Below are 24,068 nucleotides of genomic sequence, written 5' to 3'. Positions count from 1 at the left end.
ACAGCTTAAAAACTTGCCGCTTGCAAATGTCAAGGTTGGTCTGTTTGGATGCTAAATGTTTCAGTCTTTATTCTTCAACTACAACTGCACCACCTTTACACTTTAAAAGGCTGCTTACAAATAGTTAAAGCAACCAGCACAAGTTTAAAATATATGACCAAATAAATAACAAAATATGACCAGAACCTGTCAGATTTTGTGACATTAGGAGATAGCTTTATGAATAGACCAAATTTATCTATACATAAAGTAATGCATTACATTTTGTCCAGTCATTGCTATCAAAATGTGTGTAATTTGAAATTCATTTCAGTCACATAATTTTGGATAATAACATGATGTGCATTAAAGGTGCTAAATTGGCTGTGTAACGAACTGAAAGTGCAGCAGACGCTAGCTGGTTAGCATGCTAATGTCAGTAGAAGCAAATAGGAGCAAAACAAGAGTTAACATTATTGGTGAGTGAAGGAATGAAGCGTGGCGCTGAGCTCGCAACGTTTCTTCGAGACTGGTAACAGTTGCTAAGGCTAACGTTAGCTATGTAGCCATAGCAAAAATGTACATATAGCTAATTTAATATTGCGTCCGTCCGTCCGTCCGTCTCGTTCTCGTGGACACGATATCTCAGCAGCGCCTCGACGGAACTTCTTCAAATTTGGTGCAAACGTTCACCTGGACTCAAGGGCGACACGATTAGATTTTGGTGGTCAAAGGTCAAAGTCACTGTGACCTCACAAAACACTCTTTAGCCAGAACTGAAGACTTCACACAGCAGTTATGACAAAATTTCACACAAATGGTTGATACTTTATGACGCTGGATGAACAGGGATGTGATCTGAAACTAGTCCGCGTGGCGGAGGGATACAACTGCAAGGCGGTAATTCTAGTTCCTTCTTTCCAATAGTATCAAAAACATTGATAATGAATCTAAAAAAACACTTACATATTAACACATATTTCAAAGGCAAAACTTGCTGTGATTTTTAGCTGGACTTTCATGTTTATTTGTAAATTCTTGAGCTAAATGTTTTCCTGACGTCGCTGCAGTGACGTGTCAGCCACAGTGACAACACTTCCCTCCTCCAGCTGCTGCTGCCGCCTCTTTGTGGCATTAATCACCACCCGTACCGTAGCTACTCCCTCTCATCACCGGTTGGTGTCGCTGCTGGCACTGGTACCCAGGCCGTCTGTCAGTCTGTCTGGCAGGGATGGGGGGATGTTGCATTGTGAACTAGAGAGAGAGAGAGAGAGAGAGAGAGAGAGAGAGAGAGAGAGAGAGAGCACCTCTGCCGCTCTCCCAGCCTCCTCTCCTGTGCGCAGTGCTCCGGCCCGGCCGCTCCTTCCCTCCTCACTTCCTCCCCACAGCTGGCTCTGTCTCTCTCTCTCTCTCTCTCTCTCTCTCTCTCTCTTTCTCTCTCTCTCTCTCTCTCTCTCACTCTATCTCTCTCTCTGATGCTGGCTCGCCGTCTCCTTTTCACACGCCGGACCAAATACTTCGGAGGGTGGAATGACTGACTACCTGTTTTGCATGGTCTGAATTTCGGGAAATTCGCACGTCGGAAAGGAGGGGAGTCAAGAGGGAAAAGAGAGGCTCTCCATCCCCCGAGGGAATTTATTTTACAGTAAGCAGGCGCAATGTCAGTTTCCTCATCCCGCTCGTCTCACACCTCCCATCTGTGCAAATGCTTGGGAAAAAAATAGCTAGGATGTGCCAGCCTGCTGGGAAGATGGCTGGATGTTGTATTTTGTTCGAAGTGTGTGCCAGATGTTTTATTTCTCTTTGCTATTTTATGTCAGTTTATTCCGAGGCGTGGTGCGGAGTGTATGTGTGTGTGTGTGTGTGTGTGTGTGTGCGTGCGTGTTCTTTTTATTATTATTATGATGATGCGTTAAATGGCTGTGGTGCGCTTGCATTGATCGTGGACTGAAAATGGAAACCCCCCCCCCACCCCCCCGATTTCAGCTAGACTCGCCATGCATCCATCCGAGGCCGGGGTGTGTGGGGGTCGGAGGAGAGGGGATGGAGGGAGGGAGGGAGGGAGGGAGCGAGAGAGAGGGGGGAGGCTGGCTGATGCGAAAACGCTATTACTTTCAGATTGACCTAAATTTGAGTGATATTCGTAAGATTATAGCGGGTGACAGCGGCTCATCGTGACCGCCTTTGTGTTGCCTTTGCGGGGACGATGAGAGAGCGAGTCTCCCTCAGCCGTCACCGGGCATGTGAGCGGATGAAGAGCACCTTGCTGCCTCTGTGCTCCAGCTCCGGCCTGTCTGCTCCAATCGCTCCGTGTTGATCACCTAAATAAAAAAAAGAAAGAAATAAAATAAATAATAAATAAATAATAATAATAAAAAAAAACACCACAGTGTGTTTTTCTGATCAGCTCCAGGCTGTTACTCCTCCCCACTGTAGAGTAATTAATCTCATTCATCACGTTGCCAAGACAACTGTGTTTCAACAGAGGGCAAGATAATGTTTGCTCATGTTAATTGTCAGTGGATTTCTGCTCTGTGACCTGGCAGAAATGTGTGTGTGTGTGTGTGTGTGTGTGTGTGTGTGTGTGTGTGTGTGTGGGGTGCTAGTACCTGCTGAATACTACAGTACCACCGGTCCCTGTGGGGCTGCACGGCCAGTTACTGAAGCCTCATTTAAAGTTAATTCCTGTGTTTCCTCTCGTGACCTATAGCGGCGTACATCACAGCTCCACTCCCAAGATGGAGGAGCTGCCCGGCCCTAATAAGAAGTTTAATGTGATGGACACTGAGAGGGGGGGGTTGGGGGGGTTGGGGGAAGCCGAGGAGGAGCTTGTGATTAGGCCAGCAGAGCAGATTATGTCTGACAGTGAAATGTCTTATTAAGTTGGTTATCAACAGGCTGCTTTGCTTCTTTCTTTTTTTTTTTATCCCCCCCCCCTTCCTCCACATTGATCCTTGTGTTGTGCATGTGCAGTGTGTTGTGGCAGATGTTTTTCATCATGTTTGAGTGGAGAGACACGACAAAGGTCAGTGGATACGGCAGCAGAAAGGATGGTGATGATGTGTTCATGTTTACTGAGGGAGAGAACTCATGCGAGTTTCTCACTCTCTCTTTTGACCTCTGTCTCCCGCCAACGGACCAATGGAAAGTTCCTATTGAACGCTGCATCACAGTGGGACAGTTTCCAAATGCTAGTAACGTATTTTTCCAAGTGTTTTAGTTGCTGTGTTTAAGGCAGAGATTCTCTTGTTTTTCCATATGAATACATTTCTGTAAACGCACTGATTTTCTCTTCTTGCTGAGAGTTAGACCGACACCAGTCTCACATCTGTATGGTTAAAATGAAGGTACAGCTAGCAGCCTGTTAGCTTAGCTTAGCATAAACACCGGACTAAAGCTCACTAATTAACATGCTGCATCCTGTTTGTTTGATCTGTGCAACATAAAAAAAAAATATTAGTGGATTTACGGGGAGTTTATGAGCGGGACTATTTCTTGGCTGAGAGTATAAACTGGTTGCACTGTGACATCGAAGCTGCAACAGCTTCATATTTATTGGACTGAAGCGAGAGTAGTGTCCATGTTCTCATCCATCTCTCTGCAAGAAAGCAAGTGTAAGGCTGTGTGGCAAAATGCATGGTCGTGACGTCTTGTGAGATATTACCTTCTCACGCTCGGATGGATCTTCTGACCTCTTCGAGGGCTCCGACACTCGTGTTGGGAACCATTGACTCTCTGGCCCCATGATCCAGAATGATCAGTGTTTGAATGCAAACACTTTTCTCGTGTTGTGACTGTGGCACGAACACGATCACAGTTTGAACTCCTTGTCTCCAGCGTTCATTTGGTCTGCCAGAGTGCACACAAACAGCTTGTGTTTACCGACTGCTACGAGCCAGGTTTCGCAACATCTCAAAAGTGGAGCTCGGAGCACTTAACACACACAGGTGAAACATCCAGCCAGTGTTCTCGTCACACAACATTTAACTGATCAAAGAGCTTTTTCTCCCAAATGCTGCTGCTGCTGCTGCTTTTGCACACGCTCCCATAACGCCCCGCATCCAGCACATTACAGGAAGCCAGGAGTCTTAGGAGTATATTCACCTGCTGCTCTGAGGTGTAACGGCACCCCAGAGTAACCCCCGCCACCATTACTCACTTACTTGCAGAAGATTCATGGTGGATAGTGGAGTAACCCCATGGCTGCAATCCTCGGTGAAAAGTCGTGAGGAGTGATGCTCGGCGCCACGGTTCAGAGTCGTGTTAAGAGCGCGTGTTCATCCTCCTCCAAAGACTCGCCTCGGCTGCTGCGGCCTCAACAGGCTTCATTAAGTTTTTATATTAAGAAGATGATACATGTGATGTGGACAAACTCTTAATAACCTCGCGCTGAGACTGATCAGAGATATGGATTACTGCTTTCTGCACAAGACCCAGAATCAAACGAATATGTAATTTGGACGCTGCGTTTTTAATTCGCCTCTGAAGAATTTAACAGGAAGAAATAATACAAACACTTCTTACAAAAACTACTTTAAATTTCCAATTTATTACAACTCATCTCTGACAACTACAAACATCACTTCAATAAGTCAGGGTACGTTTCATGTTGATGAGTTTGGAAAACTTGCAAAATGCATCATGACAAACCAGGTGAGAAGGTTCACTCCTCTGATTGGTCGGATCGTCTGGAGCAGGAAAGTAAACACAGGAAGAAGGTTACGGGAAAACCGTCGAGCTCGAACTAATGTGTTACTGTTCGACCTGTTATTTGTCAACTAATGGAAACAACAGCTGGATAATCTGCACCTAAACTAAACCGCAGGCACACCAGTCAACAAAAACATCTAAATGAATCAATAACTCACAGAGCACAGAGCTAAAAAGGAAGAACGACCTGCAGCGAGACAGAAGAACAGCTTCCACCGGTTGAGACCAGCCATCAGGGACACTACAGATACCGTATATACAGTATATAGGGGTTCGATAAATACTTAATTAGTGTGAAACATCGTAATGGCCCACTTTTGTAGCAGCGTTAGCAACTTCAAAGGTAAAGTGAGTTGTTATGTTATCTCCTGTAACCCCTGCAGACTTCACGTTCACAGTGGATTGTGTCGGAGAAGCAGCTGTATTTAACCGGGGAACTCAGGGTGGTGATGGTGGTGTCAATAGACTGCTTATAATTATAATTATCTAAATACTTAACAAATATGTGAAAATGTAATAATGTGCCGTAGGTATTATTTCCAAGTGATTCGACTGCTAGCACTCCAGGTAGTGTTCGTTATCACCGCTACGTCAGCGTGCACGATTTGCACTTATGTTCTGGTGTTTTATATTTATTTGTATTTTTTCAAAACAACCATCGTCCTTTGTGAGATAAAATAACAATCAGGGGCTGACACACACACATATATATATATATATATATATATATGTATTTTTTTTTTTTTTTTAAGCCACAAACATTCACTACTTATGTGAATCAGCCGTCCATTGTCCTAACCTGATAATCTCTTCTGATAACCTTGTTCAGAAAAAGAGACAGAGAGAGAGAGAGAGAGGGAGAGAGAGACTGCGTGTCTACCAGGTCACTGTATTCCAATCATGGCAGCATCTGATTCATATCACAGCTGGCGTCCCCCTCCTTCAGTGAGTAGATGGGGAAGATAGGTTCCCTGGTCAACAACCTCTTTATCCCGTGAACCGTTCAGAAACACAGCAGCAGATGCGGAAAGCAGGACACTCTGAATCACACTGTGAACCACGTTTTACATGCTTACAGGAAAATGTAAGTAATTGTGATGGTAAAATGATGAAATGAGACAGTATAAATATATTTATGGAACACTTTAAATTGCGATTATTTTTTGACAGATTTAGATTTTTTCTTTTTTTTTTGACGATTATAGTGAAAATGGTCATAAAATGTAAATAATATTAAAATGTCAAAGCGATTTTTGCAGGGGTCTGAACTGAACAAACATATTCCTTTACATCGGGAGAATATGATTTGTCATCCTTGGCATCACTGTAGCACCACAGTGCTTCATTTATGGTCTGTTGTGACACATTTTACGATTATTAAAATTTTGATTAATTGCTCAGCCCTACTTTAAGCCAGTGTGTTGAGGTTGACAGCCGTTATCAGGGTTACACTGACGTCAATTAATTTCTGTTAAAAGAAAATGCCGTTAACAAAACAAAACAAAACAAAACAACAGACCAAACGTTACCCGGTAGATAAGACCATCTTCTGCAGTCATTCCAGTCCAGTCCAGTGTTATGTACTGGGACTTAGAGCCGGGTCAGTGCACATTTACTGCTGCTACCACAGTGAGGATGAATGATGCTGTGTGATGTCATCAGCTTTGTGAACAGTATTAATGCAGGAGACCCTCAAGGTCCGATTTTAGACCCACTCCAGTTTTTAATACATTTTTATTTAATTACATTTCCTCATCAATCATACTTGCAAATTAAAATGTTTGATGATTATTTAATCATCAAACATTATTTAATTTATTTGATTATTTAATTATATTTTGGGCGAAGACGTGTATTGACCGTGCCACAAACCTGTAAACAAAGGGAATAAAAAACAAAGGGGGTAATTAGTAGTTAATAGTTAATAGTAGTTTAAGCTTAACTTTAAATAAAAAGGCAGGCAAAGAAATTGCAAATCACCAGATTCAACTATCAATATTTTCCAATATGTTCCTTCTGAACAAGTTTTTGAAATGAAAATTGATTTACCTTTAGGACTCACAAAGGAAGATGGAACTTGTGTTCTGGTTTAGAACAAACTCGTATTTTCCATTCATGGTTTCAAGACTCAAGCTTCCTTCAATGATGGAGCACATGGATATTCTAGACACACACATAAAGCTTCTTAAGTGACACCACTTGAGGCATTTTATCAGACGTCGCGCAGCTCCTCCGACCCGGAGCCTGAGGCATCAGCAGGTGTTTTGTATCTCCCCTGGTGATGCTCTCCAGAGGCCTTCACCGCAGCCACCTCCAGCTCTCGTCTCTCCGCCTTTAGTCTTTTTTTTCTTCAGGAAGTGGGATGCAAACGACGAAAGGCCGCTCGGCCGCTCCGGCTGGAGGTTTAGGATCGTCGTCCTGCAGCAGAACCACAACCACGTTTGACGGATGAGGCGGCCGCTTTGGGTTCATGAGCTGCTCCTTTTGTCTCCGCACTTTCCATCAACCTGATAGAGGTTGATTTTGGTTTCATCGGTCCACAGAAGTTACTTTCAGAACTGGAGAAGTTTATTTTTACGTGTCTCTGTGAACTGCAGCCTGGCCTTCTCTGCCTTTTTGAGGCTTACCATGGAGTTTGCATCTTGTGCTGAATCCTCTGAGGTTGAAGTCATGAAGTTTTCTCTTGATCGTTGACAAGGAGACATGTCCGCCTACACCCTGGAGAGCATTCTTGGGCTGGCTGTGCAGTCATGTTATCTTCACCATGAAAATGATTTTCCACTCGTCCCCAAGACTTGTGCTCCTCGATCTACCAGGTCATCTGCCATTTAGAGTGCGCTAAACTGTTTATTTTGGCAAAACGGTTGCCTTTGATATCTCTCCTTTCGCTTTTTGCTTTTTTTAGTCTCGTCGTTATCTCCATTTCTTGCACGGCTTCCTCTTTACTCCTTATATACACTGACACCTCCACCTCAATCTACGTAAATGGCAGCTTTCAACTCTCTCATCTCTGAGCCACATGTGAGTCTCTGTGCATGAACTAACCTTGAAACGACACACACAGCTGTATGTGAGTGTCCAATTACTTTTGAACTCTTGCAACTGGGGCACAGTGTGTTTAAAGGTCTGTATCTCCCACAGCTCTTTCTATATATTTATGTTCACCTGCTCAATATGAAACTGAGACTGTTTCAAACTGAATGTGCCGAAGCTGATGAACAAAATAAATGTATAACCGCCCGAATACTTAAAGTGATAGCTCGGGTTATCACCGAACGGCATCCCCATAGACTCCCATGTTAAAATGCTCAAATGTAAAGCAGAAATAAACATGTTTACAGCCTGGTACATAAAACAGTTTTGGTCTCTAGAGCTAATTTCCTCCTTCATGACACCTGTTTATATAACTCACCTGTTTACATTTTATTAAGGACTAAAGTTATGGAGAGTTGAAGTTTTGAGTGACGGCTGGGTGAGCGTATGTTCGTCATAGACCAGCATGCAAGTCTCAGCTCCACACACGCCCCTCCTCTTCGCCTAATTTTGTATTAGCCGTGAGTCAGGCACTGCCAAGATGGCGACGGCGGAGCAGCTCACTCTGAGCTTCAGAACCGCTCTTCAGAAACCTGTGGGTGACGCCACGGAAGCTACGTCCGTCTTTATTTACACTCTTACGGTTTGCGCTGTATAATGAACATTTTCACTGCTGTACCTCTGCATCAAACAGCCCTTAATGAGTCTGATTTGCGGTGTAATACATACTGCGTAGGAATACAGAAGATCAACGGTTGAGAAAATGTAGTGCCAAAGATAAACGAGCTATCGCTTTAAGGTTTGGACTATATAAGATCGGCGGAGTTCCCCTTTAATTCATTCACTCAGCAAAATCACTATAGCGTCATAAAATACCAGATGTGACGCTCAAGTAAATTGTGAATGCATGTAAATGGAGTCATTGATATTCAACAGTGCTGGCGTTGACCTTCACTGACTGCACAGTGTATTAATGCCAACAGCCCTGATCACGCCCAAAACTCAGGTGACTTGACGACCACCACCGACGGCCGCCTCTCTCTGCACCTTCCACTCGTGGGTCCGGCTGCTTGGCTAATGGATGATGGCAGATAACAGCTGCACTTTGCCTCCCTGTCTCGGGCACTGAGTGGTTTTCCCTCTTCTCTCCTGCACTAAGAGGAGAGGGGAGCGCAGCGGCAGCTATGGAGAGGGTAATGGTTGTTTGTCGGACACATCATTTTGTCACTTGAGTTTTGTTCATTTCACTTGATGGTTGAGTGTGCACTTTGCAGCCAGGAAAGCTCTCCTTGCAAAATCGCTTTGCACCTATATTTACTATGGTACCCATTTGGTTTGTGCTTTAAACAGACTCTTGAGTGAAAATGTGGTCATATCCGTCTCAGCTGAATAATGCCATTTAGTTCATTCTAGTAAATATATAGCAGGTGGAATAAACCTCAGTCTGTCTAGCCAGAGGAACAACGCAGTATTTCCTAAATCGCTGCAGCAGCACATTAGGAAATTAATGAGTAATGGATAAATGAGAGGCATCTTTCATCTGGGTGTTAATCCAAGTTCGGGGGCCACGGTTGTCATCATTGTGTCGGCGGGTTCACCCTCCTCTCGGTGTCTGGCAGAGCTCAGACCCCGCGTGTCCTCCTGCATCGAGGGAGACAATAATACTCCTCCTAATCCACCTCTCACTGCATTGCTCACCCAATCAATCCCCTGTGGAGTGGGACGTTGCCAAGTTGCGGTTGCCAAGTTGTGGTTGCCCCGGCAACAGGGACTCGTTTTTTTTTTTTTTGTGCTGTGATGTCAGCCAGGTGCGGCGCGGCAGTTTGGGCTCTAACAAGGCCGACCCTTGTTGGGAATAATGAGCGACACTCCGCTGTCATGGCGATGACTCTTTTTGTGTAGGGGAGGGGGGGGGGGTCAGCGAGGGGCGACTCCCAATTAGCTTGGAGAGTGTGAGGGAGAGAGTGAGTGTGTGTGTGGGGGGGGTTTGTTACTGTTTGTGTGTCTTTAAAGTGACGTGTGTACGAAACACATCCTCATATAATGATTACAGATGTTTTAACAATGTGAAAACTACTGTTCAGTGAGGCTGTGTATCGCTTGGCGTTTTCTTATAGTATTGATGATACCAAACCACAGGTTCAATACCAATATCAATATGATACTTTTATGGAAAGCCACAGGAAATGTTGACGAAACACAAGTTGCCATACAAGAACTTTGCCTTAATAAAATAGAGTCTGAAAAAGTACGAAAGATAAAAATATAAGTAAGATAGATATGAATCTGACTTGCTTTAAGTTGGTCAGATTCATTAAAACTGATGGTACGGACATAAGGTTTCGTCTTTTACTGAAGGAGTTCTGAAGCCGTCCCCTAAAAGTCGATGAGCGGACGCATCAGTGGAGAATACCTGGATTTGTTTAGCTGCCTCACGCTTCAGTAGTGCAGATATGTTTGGCTGCTTTTGTCCCTCTTCGTAGACCAGGTGTGGATCTCAAAATGTATCCGGTATTTTCGAGTTTTAGCGTATCGGCTGTTGGTGAAAGCTCTTCAGTGTTGAACTTCAGAGAACGGGGGATAGGGCTAATTCCTGGAGGCATAACACAGCAAAAATCAATTTGTATTAAACTCACAAAAAATACCAGTTCACCAGCGGAGATCATTCAGGGCAGTGCGACTCGTTCCTGTTCCTGTGGTCCGGCTGACGGCGCCACCAGCAGCTGCAGGAAACAGGAGCTTGCGTCTTCCAGCGGCTAATACTAGCTTGAAGCCTCGGTGTGAGAGGAGTAGTCGACCAGCGGTGCGTTCATGTATTATGTACCCCTGACTGCGGCCTCCTCTGATTGGTGCTGCCGGGCTTTTCAGTGGCAGCACACCTCCACATGAAGATACAGTAACGTACACATAGTGTAGCTTTAAAGCTTTAATGTCAGTGTCGGCCCCAGTAATGATCAGGTGGTGCCGCCCATTCTCAGGTGTCGTGCCTCCGACCACCTGTGGCTTCTCTGTGATACGAGAACGCACAGTAGCACTTCCTGGACCCACAGCATCCATGTGGCAGGAACATCTTTCTCCAAAATGTATTCATGCAAAAGCAAAGAACCGTGTATAAACATAATTTTTAGGAGATAGGTTTGGAGTAGCGGAGAAAATAACGGGACGTTCGTAAAGGAAACGGCACATTGTTAGAACCAGAACTGGGTAAATATGCCCAGGAAACTGTCGCTAATAAAGAGTAAATACAGTAAACCACATATTGAATACATGATTAGGGCTTTGTTTGCAGTTCTTTCTGATTGAGGAGCCATTAAATAATTATAAAACGCTTTTGTTGCCTCCTCCAACCTTGTCTATAATTAAATTCAATTTGGGTTTACCTTCTCTTTTCCTCAATCAATACTGCAGTTGTTTTAGGGGTTTATAATCATTTTCAAGAGTGTGACTTTGCATGCCCTTGTCTTTTTCGCCTGTGCACGAGCTGCTGTGTGTGTGTTTGTGACCGGGTGGGCGATGGAGGACGGGCTGCGTCCTGACAGCTGCTCTTTGTTCTCACATGCCTTTGGCGTTTATGAACTTTTATGTTTAAGTGTGTCTTATATAATTACAAATGAGCTTCTTTTCCATAGAAGCCGCTGAGAGGAAGCCATTACGTCCTGCAGATCTTTTTGGAGCTGTGAAGGTAAAAAAAAAAAAAAAAAAAAAAAGACAGATTGTGGTGGTTAAACGTCCATTCATCACTTATCACCTTGACGAGAACAATTCTCACTTTATTTTACTGGCTGCGTTCTCTGGAGCTGGCGGAGGATATACTCATACTGATTCCTCACAGACAGAACCACAGAGAGAATTTCCATCTGGTTGTGAAATTAATGGTTTTTTTCCGTCAAAGCTTTGGTCCTTTCTTGTCTCGAGGTTAATAAAATAAATGAGATGTTTTAAGGTCTTTGGCAGTGATGAAGATTTGTAAGTATTTCTTTTCTTTGTCCCCAGCCTCCCCACCTTCCACGCGTCCGTTGTTGAGTTTTTACCCTGTTGGTTTGTGTCGTTTCTTTGTGCTGACACTGTGGTTTGCGTCGGGTCTGTTGCAGGCTGCATGGTGTCAGTGTATTCTTTTGCTCCAGGCTGTGTCCTTGATTGTTTTCAGAACAAAAACACATTTTTCTAACCGCTAATGCACTGTTAAAAAAAAAAAGTCACCTGAAGTGGCCATTACATGTGTAAAAAAATGACCACTCAACCAATTAAATATGAAGGAGGTGAAAAGCAAAAAAAGATAAGCACTTCAAAAAAGGGAGGGGATGCTATCTGTTCTGTTCCTCTGACAGTTTTTATTTCATAAGCATTTTTTAAACTTTAAAGGGCATTTTGGTGCCCCAAACCCTCATTAATTTCTCACCCTGTGCAAGCATTTGCTTGCTTGCAGGTTTTGTGTGAGCGGACCTGTGTGTGTGTGTGTGTGTGTGTGTGTGTGTGTGTACGTGTGTACGCGTGCAGCAGAGGAAGTGGCGTCTGGCCAGTGTAACCCAGCTTTGTCTGGCTTTAATGCCTCTTCATTCACTGTACGCACATCCAGCCAGCGCCCTGACAGCAACTAATCTCCTCTTTATCTTAAAGGTTTGCTCAGCACTTTGGTGTCCCATTCAGGCGGCTGCAGACCAAAGATTTCGGGCAGCAACTCTGCAACCTCTAGTTGACTGCCTCACTATGCCCATTAGTCGTCATTGTACTTGGGAGTAGTGAGTTCGGCTCCACACAAGCTGTAGTAGGATAGTTCACACATGTCCAGACATAAGATTTCTGCCAGTGAAAGTTCCTCATCGTCCATTAATAGAAAATATGTCTTTTTTTTGTTTTAATGAAATGTCTTGACAACTATCGGATGAAATCTACTAAAGATACTCGTAGAGTGCGGAGGGATGAATCCTGTGTTGCCATCTATCGTGATTGTCTCACTAGATTTGGTGGCATTTACTTTTTAAAGAACACAGAGTGACAAATCTGGCAACCTTTTGGGCAGACCTTAGCTCCTGTGTCTTGGAAGAGAGTCACCAGGGTTTGTCAGTGACTGTGCGTTCATGTGGCTTTGGCTCTCTAGACCGACTTTGTTCAGTGAGTAGGGGAGAGCAGCATCACGCTCAATTGACCAATCATCAGCCAGCCAAAAAAAAAAAAAAGTGAATGAGCTGTGAGTGTGAGTACCTAACGACCAATCACTGATCCCCATAGTTTGTCTGGAGAGTTCCCTTTCCTTTCCTTTTCTTTTTTTTGTTGATTTTAATTTGACTATTATAGTTTTATTTCACCTCAAATTACTCAACAAAGTTTACAAGAGGGAGTTTATTCCAGTGTTTGGATCGTTTCTATTTGTGACAGCCAGTTCCTCAGTCTGCAGGCCTGCAGCAGCCCTCATCAAAAGATTTTAAATTAAAAAATTAAAGTAGATTTAGATGCATATAAGGTGATAGCAGCTTAAGAAAAATCTAACAATAAAGCTAGTTAGAGTTCAGTTTTGTGATCCATCAACCTGATCAACAGAGTCATCATTCTTTCACATTTTCTCACAGTACTTAGGATTAGATCATGAGTTTGCAAACATTAAGACCCTTTGTGCTTGAAGACGATATGAGTCATTACATTTGTTGATCTATCCAGTAATTAATTACCTTGCAAATGGCTTTCTGTGCTAAACAACCTTTTTTATATCCAGGATGAAGAAAAAAGTGCTTGTAGGTTATAGCTTTTTTTTTTTTTTTTTCCCCTGGAAATTAGTCATATTATATGGAAAAAAACATTAACAGAACTAATTAGCTGGAAAGGTCTTTTTATGAGATATTTAGACACGAAATAAGCAGTGCAAATAATGAGGATGTCGTTTCCAATCACCGCCTGGGAAATTACCCCCGGGCTAACAAGGCCACGCCCATGCTGTCATTGATCTGACTGGGGGTTATATACACATACACACACACACACACACACACACACCCTAAATCATCTTTTCATACCAGTGGTGCGTCATCATTTACCATTACATCACCTGATTGTGTTTAACCCCGAGTCCCTGCTCATTTGGAAAATCCTTAGAATACAGATTGAACTTGTTGAAGTTGTGTCTTTTCATCAGTTCATCTGGGACATAGGAAAGATTGAGGTATCTTAATCAGCTTTGATGTCGAAAAGAAAACAGGACATTTCACTTGGGAAATAGAACGAGATGGAAATGAAATGAAATCAAAGATGCTTCTCCTTTTTTTTTTTTTTTGGTGTGAATCAGCTATCGGACACTGACAGTCAGCGATGTGGGACTTTTTTCGGGTGCTTTATCACCAGGCCCAGTTAGGCAAAAATGGCTCCGGGGGTTTGTCAGCCGCTGATTGAAAATGTCACACTCCGACCGGCCTGCGCCACAGAATGAGCCTCTGAACATAGCTCAAAGGAAATATTTTCTCTCAGACCTCTTAAGTTTGACTAATAGGGATTTGTCAGGTTGAGCTGAGCGTCTTGCTGATGACTAAGCATTGTGTCTGACTGAGAGATGAAGAGACTTTGCAGTTTATTGGCTGAGGGTCAAATCCCTCAGAGATTTTCACTCTGCTGGCTAACATGCTGCTCTCCGTGTGCTCCAGGATGCCAGTTAGGCTGGGAGTTCCTTATTTGCACTACTCTCAGCTGCTCTAGTGAAATAACAGTGTGTCCTTACTTATCTTAGCCTTGGGGCTAAATTAAGGAATCTCATCGATTTGCAGCAGTGAAATAACACAGTGTCCTCAGTTAACTTGATTTTCGGCTTAATTAATGGAAGACATTGATCAGACAGTGATAAGCTTGATTCATGTGCATCTGCAGTGTGAGACCTTTATGTTATGAGCCCTGGATATGGATGACTCCTTCTTTCCTCTTCTCGCCTCTTACATCAGTATTCATCATGTTAGATTGCGAAACAGCTCATTCTTTCTTTCATTATTTATATGATGCATTTACAGACATTTCATTACTTAACAGTATGGCTTCATAGGACTCTGGTTGTAGGTAGATCTACTGTAGTAAAAAAGAAAAAAAAAATTCAAAAAGATACTACATGAAATTACTTTAACTCCAGAATTATTAATTATTATATTAATGCAACATGTCATTATACTTTCTTAACGCTTTACCTTTTTTACACCAGTTTTGTCCCTACATTTAGATGGATACAATACAAAAATACAAATATATTATTAAAGCATTCAGTTCAATTCAGTTTTATTTTTATAGCTATAAATAAATAACATTATCTCAAAGCACTTCCCAGGCTAAGGTCATAATATAATAGAGAGAAACCCACCAGTTCTAACTGTAACTATAGCTAGCAATGCTAAATATAGTAGCTAACAATGTGGTTTCTAATGCGTGGAGCCGTGCTTCCACTTTACTGAGCCTCGCCCCCATGTCGACATAGAAACTATATTTATTACACACATACTGTTATCGCTAAAGGAGGCAGAAGAGCAACTAAACATGAGGCACATTGAGCAAGAGAGAGCAGGGGGGAGAGAAGCCATTGCTAACTGGTAAGCTAAAGTAGCTAGCAGATCTGAATAGCGTGTAAAAAAAAAAAACCCAAAAAAACAAACTGGATTAGCGAGAAAAGTTACTAAAAGAAGGAGAGAGCTATGAGTGCTTGAGTGAAACGAGTGTGCTTTTAAATGCACCGTCGGTAATTAGCTGCTGTAATTAAAAATGAGCTAAAGTAACTGAATTGAGACGGAGCAGTAAAACATGCTAACACCAGCACCAGCGACCGCGAAGTGACACAATATGCTAACCACAGCTATATCAGCAGCTCATTGCTCTAGTGTAATTAAATACATAAATGTAAATACAACTGAATTTCCTTACTATCGCTATAACTGTAAGATCCACGTACAGGAAGAAAAAAGAAAGAACTGGCCTCATATCAACCACCAGATGCTAAAATGCTAGTTAACAGCTAGGCTAACAGAATGACCATGACCAGACTATGTTAAATTAGCAACATAGCTAGGTAGCTAACTCGCCCGCTAGCTTTAGCAGGGAAGGTGCGTAGCTGAAGTAGTTAGTCCATTAATCATCAGTTGAAAGCACAAAATGGAACAATGGTAGAATTTACTACATAATTTGAGAGGTGGGTAAACAATGTCCATTCACCCTCCACTACAGTCCTGGTTGTAGCACGAAGCTTTGGGTTTTCATGGCAGCGCTGCAGTGTATTTAATTAGCATTTGGCTGTTCTTTTTTCTATATTAAAAAACAGGAAATAGGACAATATAAGGTCACTATTACCATTGTTTTCCCTGTGAAATTAGGAGAATGCTAGATGTGACTGAACATACATTACTCTTTCTCCTCCCTTTAAATTGCCCTGCGTATGAGGGCCCACTGCCGTGCCACATGAAACGTGGTTTCAGAGAGGAAGAGAGAATATTAGACAGCAGAAAGCCGAGGGAGGAAGTGGAAACGAATGCAGAGAGAGGCAAGAGGAGGCTTTATATACGCGGTGAACATTCTTCACCACTGACTGTGGGAGCCAGTGACACATGAAATATGAGAGACAGCAGCACTCTCCACTATTTATAGCACTGCAAGAGAGAAAGAGAAAGATTGAGAAAGCAGCCACACCACATACACTCCAGGGCAGAGCTGGCATCATTTTTTCATTGGCTAAAGAGGAATTGCGCCCAATTTCTGAGAATGCACATATGCAATATGCAATGGGACTGGACAGCTCCAGTTGGATTTGTGCTCATGTACAAGCCCCTTTCATAGTGCCTGCATCCACTGGCCATCACTTAAGTCTTAATTTTCACAGCGCTAAACAGATGCTCGGGGGAAGCGCTGGTCGTGTCTCTGTCCTGTCGCTTTGTGACGATTCAAACCCATCTGTAGCTCAGCACTGTTTTTGCACAAACTGCTAAAAATGTATCAGCGCTGCAGGGAACACAACAGCATGTCCTGTTCCGCTGGAGACGATAATGAAAAGACGCCACAGCAAAGAGGGTGCGCAGCTTCGTTTCATTTCTGCTGTGTTATGTTTAGACGAAGCCTTGACTTGTGACTAAGAATCAAAAGAGACTGCAAATCATAATTTGGCTCTTTTTGTGGTGGCTTTTCAAGCACTAGAAATAGCTAGCCACAGCTAAGCTACATTAATAGGGGTCGTAAGGGCATCCGTGCCTATTGGTGGATGGATGGATATTTGGGCATCCACTGTGTTGTTTTTGATGTAACATGATTTGGAGTGATGTGACCCAGAATTGCATAACATGCCAGCGCTGTCAGGCCAGTTCAGGCTTGTATTGGAGGAAGACTTTGATGCTAAATGCTAGGTAAAGCAATAGCCTGACCTACATTTTTTTTTTTCCCCAGCAAATATGAAACCCATGAAGAAACCAGGAAAATTATTCTTATCTCTAAGAAATTGTCCTGACTTGTCACAAAAATAAGAGTAAGATGGAAAAAAAAAAAATCCATCTTTATCCTGTTTTGCTGACACATACTGCGCTTCAGCAGTTTAGATAATGCTGAAGAAGCAAAGTTGATATTTGTTTGTGCTTTTGAACCGTCTCCGCTTCTTGACATTTCACTGATTCTCACCGTGTCCTGTATCATGCAGTCCAAAAAAAACCCACAGTCATCACTGCTGTTTGATGCTCCTGTTCTCATGCTCGGAGTCGAGCTTTAGCCATGGTCCGAGGCAGCAGCCGAGGGCGGTTGTGCCTCTTTGATGCCGCCTTCCATAAGCAATTTCTTCACTGATGTCATTTCTTCTGAGAAAAGCCCTTCAAAGTCGGGCTGATGTATTATGCATGGCGCTACAGTAGCTAGCCAGTGTGCTAGTAGTGCTCTGGGGTGGTAATGGTGATGCTCACAGTGCTGAGAATAGTAATGGGAAGCCTTTGTACGGGAGGCTGGATTCCTCTCCAGTCATTTTTTTTCTTTACTCAATGTATGTGTGTTATGTTATGTGTGAGTGCAATGCTGTCATTGTGCAAACACAGATACCATGCATACTGAGCACTACAGTGAAATGCTCTGTAAAAAACCTCATTTTAAATCAAACCCAAACACAAAACAACTTGGCTTTTTATTGGAAAATCACACGTTTTTATAATTTTAATATGTTTTTATAGTTTGATTTGTTTGATTGTTTAAAAAATCACCACTATCAATACCTTTGTCTTCTCTTGCTTTAGTAATTTTGACATAAAAATAGTCCGACAGTTTAACAATTCTGTCTCTGGACAAAAAGGACTTCTAAAGTTACAAGAATGTAAACCACTTATTTTTATTTCCAAGGTATTAAGGCGGTGATGTTCTGCTCCTTTTATATTGTGGCTCCTTGCATGTAAAATTATTGGCCAGATGTTTAGATATTGCAGATGTTCAGTAGAGACCTTGCTGGCTGAGGGTGCACTGGATGAAACTGAACAGTAGACAGTTAGTTACGTTGGAACTGAAATCATCTTGTTGTTCCTCAAATTGATTTTGCCTCATTTTCTGATTGTTGTTGTGGCGTCTACATCAGCTCCTGACATGACCTTTTATATTTTAAACTGGGGGAAGGGGAATGCTAGTGTGTCGGTCAGTCCACCACTTTGTTGTAGCAGATTAAAATATCTCAAACACTAAATTTTGACATTTATAATCCCCAGAGGATGAATCCTAATGATTTAACTGATATAAGCTACGCCATCTGCAAAGCATGCCCCAGTAAACCTATAACGTATCATTTGAACGCAGCCTGTATCTGACTATAAATCCTTTTATTCTGTAGTTTGCATCATGCAACTGAGGTAATCTTCTGAGACATATTACTTTTTAATTATTAGACTATTTGCATTGTTTAGCCTATTGAATAGGCTTAATAACTTTTTTTTTCTGTCTGTAATTGTGTTAATTCACATAAATTAACACATGTTGTTAATTATTACAATGTGTACTTCAGTTGTCTTTACTGCAGGATACGTGTTGCTGCTACAACACAAAAGATCATCGGTATCAGCTGTGGACCGTCCGGGCTCACTTATAGATGATCGGTATCTGCATAAAAAAAGTGATCGGGGCGTCCCTACGGATGGTAGCATTTAGCTTAAAGCGCAGCACAGACACACACACACACACACACACACACACAGCTGTGACTTGTTCTGTCTATGAATACCAGCGCAGCAGCAGTCGGCTCCTTGCACCTGTATAACACAAGTTCAATAGCAGGTTTTTTAACTGTTTGAACGAGGATGCCAACACAAGGTCATTAGCTGGCAGCAGTGCTCAGCTTCTTATTGTTGTCAGACAGGACATTCTGCTAACAGTGCTAGCATTCAGGAGGAAGTGAGGAGCCATGGGTCATTATTGTTGCTATGCAACACAGAGCGACGATAACGATCTCATTAACTAGCCCGATGTATCAAAAGGGTTTAAGTGTGGAGAAAGCTTTGCTTAGAAATCCACATGCAGAGTTTTTATCACCATTTCTTCGCAGCAAAAGGTTCTGGGTTTGAAGCTGTTGGCTGGCGAGGATCTTTCCGTGTGGAGTTTGCATGTTCTCCCCCCTGCATGCATTGGTTTCCTCCCACAGTCGCAGTCCAGACATGCAGGTTGGGTTAAAGTTCCTCCCCAGACATGTTTTAAAACGTCGTAAAAATACTCCGCTATGGTTTAATATTTAGTTTAACATGGTTTTCCCACATAACAAGTGAAAATAAATCAAAAACTGGGGCTGGAAGCTCGTCTACACATCTACATCTACAGTGCCTGTGCTAAGGTGGACAGGTGAGAGAGCAGAGAGCATCAAGATGGTGAGAAGAGGAAACATCAGAGAGACTCATGTGTCTCACAGCCTCAGTCAGACCCAGACTCAGAGGAGGAGTCTGAGACCAGAACCAGAGACTAGCAGACGGATCAGAACCGTTAGCACAGTTAGCATCTTTTATTTGTTTATATTGTTTATGTTGCAGTGGCTGACACAGTGTTAGCGGTTGTGCTAATGCTAATGCTAACTCTCTCTCTCTCTCTGTACTGATAAGGTTTCAGGTGTATTTAGCCCCGCCCCCCTTCCCCACAAGGTGACAGGATTGGTTCCTGAGGTTTGTGACGTATGAAACCCTGAATCTGTTTTTAAGAGAGGTGGAAACGCTCAGTCACGGCGTCATCATGTGTCTTGTATTATATAAAAAAAAAACATGGTATGGATGTTAACAAGGTTAAAAACTTGATTTTCACTGGAGGGGGTCTTTAACTGGTGACTCTTATTTCCCCCTGAGGCGTGGATGTGAGCGTGGATGGTTGTTTGTCTCTATGTGTACCGCGCCTCTGTGTTCCCCGTGTCACCTGGGATCTGCTCCAGTCCCTCTGCCCCCCTCAGGGGTAATTGTTATAGCTCAGTTATAATGCAGCTTCATCATACCTCTAGAAATTAATAGCTGCTGCCATTTCAAAGACTGTGTTCATGCCAGTGCGGCTATAAAGCTGACACATGCTCCCCGGCGTGATTGGTGGGGTTAAGAGTCACTTCCTGTTGTACTGCTGGGATGTGTCTTGGGTATACGGTCCTTGAATCACAAGGTATTGAACCTGTGACTTTACAATAATTAGAAGCCCTCTGCTAATACAACTCTGCCCTTTTGTGTTTACTTCACTGATGAACACGTAAACCCCTCAGGAGCTTTCGTTTCCAGCAAACGCTCCGGCGGCTTTTCCCAACAGAGCGCCGCAGTTCGACCAAACGCGGTCGACTTTGAAAACGTCTCAGCCTGTAACTTTCATTCCTGAAATCTCTCAGTCAACAAACAGCTTTGTCATGATGCCTCTGTCATGGCGCGGTTTGAATTCCTTTGTGGGTGGAGGAGGGTAGTGCAAGTTTTAATTTGTCTCCGCGCTGTGTTTATCACCACCCCCGTAACCTCGGTAATTATACGCATGTGGTGGAGCCGCTCGCGAACGTAGCTCACCCAGAGGATCTGTGGAAAATGTATAATTCATGATGTTGATCGTATTTTTAGCTGCTCCGGCTTGTTGTTTGAAGACGGAGATGTAGCGTTAAACAAGGGCTACTTTGTAATGAAGATGAGGATCTCCTCGAGTGAACAGTTTGTTTTCCTCCTCTTTCAACTTTCGTCCACTGTCCGCTGGGAGGTTGTGCGGGAACAGGTGGAGCCTTGGGTGGGTTTTCTCTTCTGTATTATCAAAGGTATAAAATAAAACCAACACTAGCTCCTGAGTTAATGTCATTCTTTATTCTTATTTAATTGATATTTTTCTTTCAAGCTAAAACAGGTCGTTGAGCAGCAGAGTCATTCTGGCGAGTGCCATTACGCTGCATGAAGAATTTAACGTGTTAAGCTCCGTTCGTTAGAGTGGCATAATTTATATGGGAAACTGAGCAGCGCGTTCTTTCATTTTAAATTGGAAATGACTGACTACACGATGTTGGAGTCATGAGAAGTGTAGCTGTGTGAGCACTAATAAGACGTCTGACTCACTACATGTGAAATGATTCACTTTGTTGTTGGTAGACGTCCGTGCTTCTGCTAGGTGGATACTGGGCTGATGTGTGTGTGTGTGTGTGTGTGTGTGTGTTTCTGAATATGAGTCCTGCAGCATTTTATTGAATGCAATGGGAAGCTTGGTGAACTCTCCCCCTTCCTCCCAGTGTGTGTGTTTGTGTGTGTGTTCATCAATAAGAGCACATTAGCAGTGACCTGCAGTATGTGGAGGTCAATTGTGTTGTTCACATGGTTTGAAAGTCTCTCTCTCTCTCTCTCTCTCTCTCTCTCTCGCTCTCTCTCTCTCTCTCTCATCTAATTTTCCATCAGTTAGCCATCAGGGGTTTCCCATGGAAATTCAACACTCTCAGCCAATCACAGTGAAGCTCTGTGACTTGTTTCTTAAGCAACAGACTCGGGGTCCAAAATTTGACGACAGGCGCCACGCAGCAGGACCAGCGTCTTTTTCATTTTCTCATGAACTCCACGAACTAAGACCCTTTAAAATTCCCCTGTAAGCTCTTGCAAACTCTAATTTTCGAATCCCATTAATTTGCTTTCACAGCCACCAGCACTCTGCGGTGATTTGCTCCCGTTCAGCGACAACACAGTTCCTCCTCACGTCCTCCGAACGCAGCTCCATCACGGCTCTGTTGTATTTCCACCTACTATATTGTTTAGAGCTATTTATGCCTATAGTTTTTGTGTTTTACAAGCATTTTGAAAAACTCATCATGAGCGTACACAGCTTATCTTTATTTTGTGTCCGTAGTTCTGTGAATTAGCAGAAGGAAAACCACAGCTATTCTTCTCCTGATTCTCAGACCTCAGATGAGAAGTGATGAGACAAGAAAAAACATGCATATGAAGACAAAGCTAACAATGAAGGCATAATTAAATATTAATTGCATGTAGATTCTTTTTGTAAATATAGACATTTGCATATATTCAAACTCCAGAGATGAAAGCTGCTCCGGCAGAGGTCGACCTGGCGCGTACAGAGGAGTGTGCTGTTCAGCTGACACTGTTAGCTGGTGATGTGAGGCTTGTAGTCAGCATTACAACTCATCCCTGAGGTGCTGCAGTGAGTTGAGGTCAGGGCTCTTGTGCACGACGTTCAAGCTCCGGCTCCGCTGGGGAAAGCATTTCTTCCTGGACCTGGCTTTGTGCATGACGGGCATTGTCATGGTTACAAGGAAAAGGGGCCTTCCCCAAAAACTGTTGCCACGAAGATGGAGGCACGCTATTATTTATAATATGCATTTATTTTAGATTTCTATTAATTGTAGCTGAAGCATCTGTCCACATACTTCTGGCCCTGTGTGCGCACTACCACCTACAAACCTACCCGCACTGATACGATTGCTCTTGTGCTCATTTAACGTGTGTCAGCCGGCTCTCGATGATGTGTGTCTTCCTTAAGCATTGTGTAATGAGATTTGTCGTTCAGCTAAATGAACAGTCAGCGAGTGATGATGAGATAAATCGCAGGAGGTTCTCACAGTCACACAACCTCGCGGTGTTATCACTCTAAAGTAACGTGCGACGTACTGTATGAGCTTTTGTTTTCAAATGTCACACAGTGAGTCTTCACCGGTTTTTCCGAACTAAAAGGAAGACCTCAAATGAACTTTGTTGGAACGTAACACACAGATTCCTCAATACGCCTCAGTTCTCTCCGTCTCTGGATCAACACGCACACACGTACTGAGGATAAACCGGCGACGGAGATTTGCATTGATATGGCATCAGTTTCAAAAATGATTTCCTCAGGATTTCTTCACTTGACGAGACCATGAGTAAAAAAAAAGGAGGCCTGCGTGACCATCATTTTTGACCATTTTCATGTCTTCACTACTGATGTACAGACAAGAGGCTTGTGTGTGTGTGTGTGTGTGTGTGTGTGTGTGTGTGTGTGTGTGTGTGCGTGTGTGTGCGTGTGTGTGTGAAAGACATTTGAAAAGACATTAGGAGGAAAAGCAAGAGAGGGAATTGACTTGGGGATTTATCTCTGCTTTTATTTCCATGTGTAGAAAATGAAGAAACAGATCAAATGATTCAGGTGGGAAAAAAAATCTCAAGAGGTTTATAAAAACATCTGTCTCGACAAGAAACAGAGATGGTGAGAGAGGAAAAAAAAAGACCAAGATGACAACTACAGAAAGTAGATAATACAAACAGAACTCCGTCACACACACTCACGAGTGAAAAGTCTCCACGATGTTCACGAGGCATCCAATGACATGTGTGATGTTTGTTGTTGGGCAGGGCTGACACACACACACACACACACACACGGTTTTGGAAATGTAAGGAGACGGTGTGAACTTACTGCCTACAATTACGGCCTATAATGACCTTGTGATGACTTTCCTCCTCCATGCTGCACGTGTGTCCGTGATTATTTGTAAATGGAGAAACCTGTGTATGTACATTGCATGTGCACAGTGCACGTCAGTGTGTGTGAGCAGGTAAGAGACGGAGGGAGCAGCCTCTGGAGAGGTGAGCACCCTAGCGCCTTCACTGGCATCACTAATTAAAACAGCAGACTTGGATCACAGAGAAACACTGCTAATTGAATTCCACTGTTGGATGTTTATTTTAGCCCGTGTGAAGTTTAAATTTAGTACAAAAAAAGAAAACAGCACAAACTGTGAAGTCATAAAACTGTATAACAATGTACAGTTTCCCTGCAGGTTGTACAGTCCAGCCAAATCATTTGTGAGTGGGTGTATTAAACACACAGCTTTTTATGGCTTCGTATCAGGTAGGACAGTGAATCTGGTTTTGCATTTAAATGTTATATTATTCTATTATCTGTTTGAAGGTTTGAAGCTATGA

General features: G+C 43.0%; 1 protein-coding gene across 2 annotated transcripts in view; it reads left to right on the top strand.

Annotated features, from left to right (window-relative positions):
* The first annotated feature begins 1,320 nt into the window (after window positions 1-1,320).
* Window positions 1,321-24,068, top strand: part of ctnnd2b (catenin (cadherin-associated protein), delta 2b) — a 159,641-nt gene continuing 136,893 nt past the window's right edge. For both annotated transcript variants that reach the window (XM_087173420.1, XM_087173422.1), the window contains exon 1: window positions 1,321-1,624. The gene's annotated coding sequence lies outside the window, so the exon portion shown is untranslated. The remainder of the gene's footprint in view (window positions 1,625-24,068) is intronic.

The sequence above is a fragment of the Seriola lalandi genome, unplaced genomic scaffold (genome assembly GCF_002814215.2).
Source record: "Seriola lalandi dorsalis isolate HSWRI2012SDOR001 ecotype SW California unplaced genomic scaffold, Sedor1 jcf7180002054208, whole genome shotgun sequence".
Taxonomy (NCBI): domain Eukaryota; kingdom Metazoa; phylum Chordata; class Actinopteri; order Carangiformes; family Carangidae; genus Seriola; species Seriola lalandi.
The sequence above is the reverse complement of the archived record's forward strand: the minus strand, read 5'-3'. Positions and strand labels throughout refer to the sequence as shown.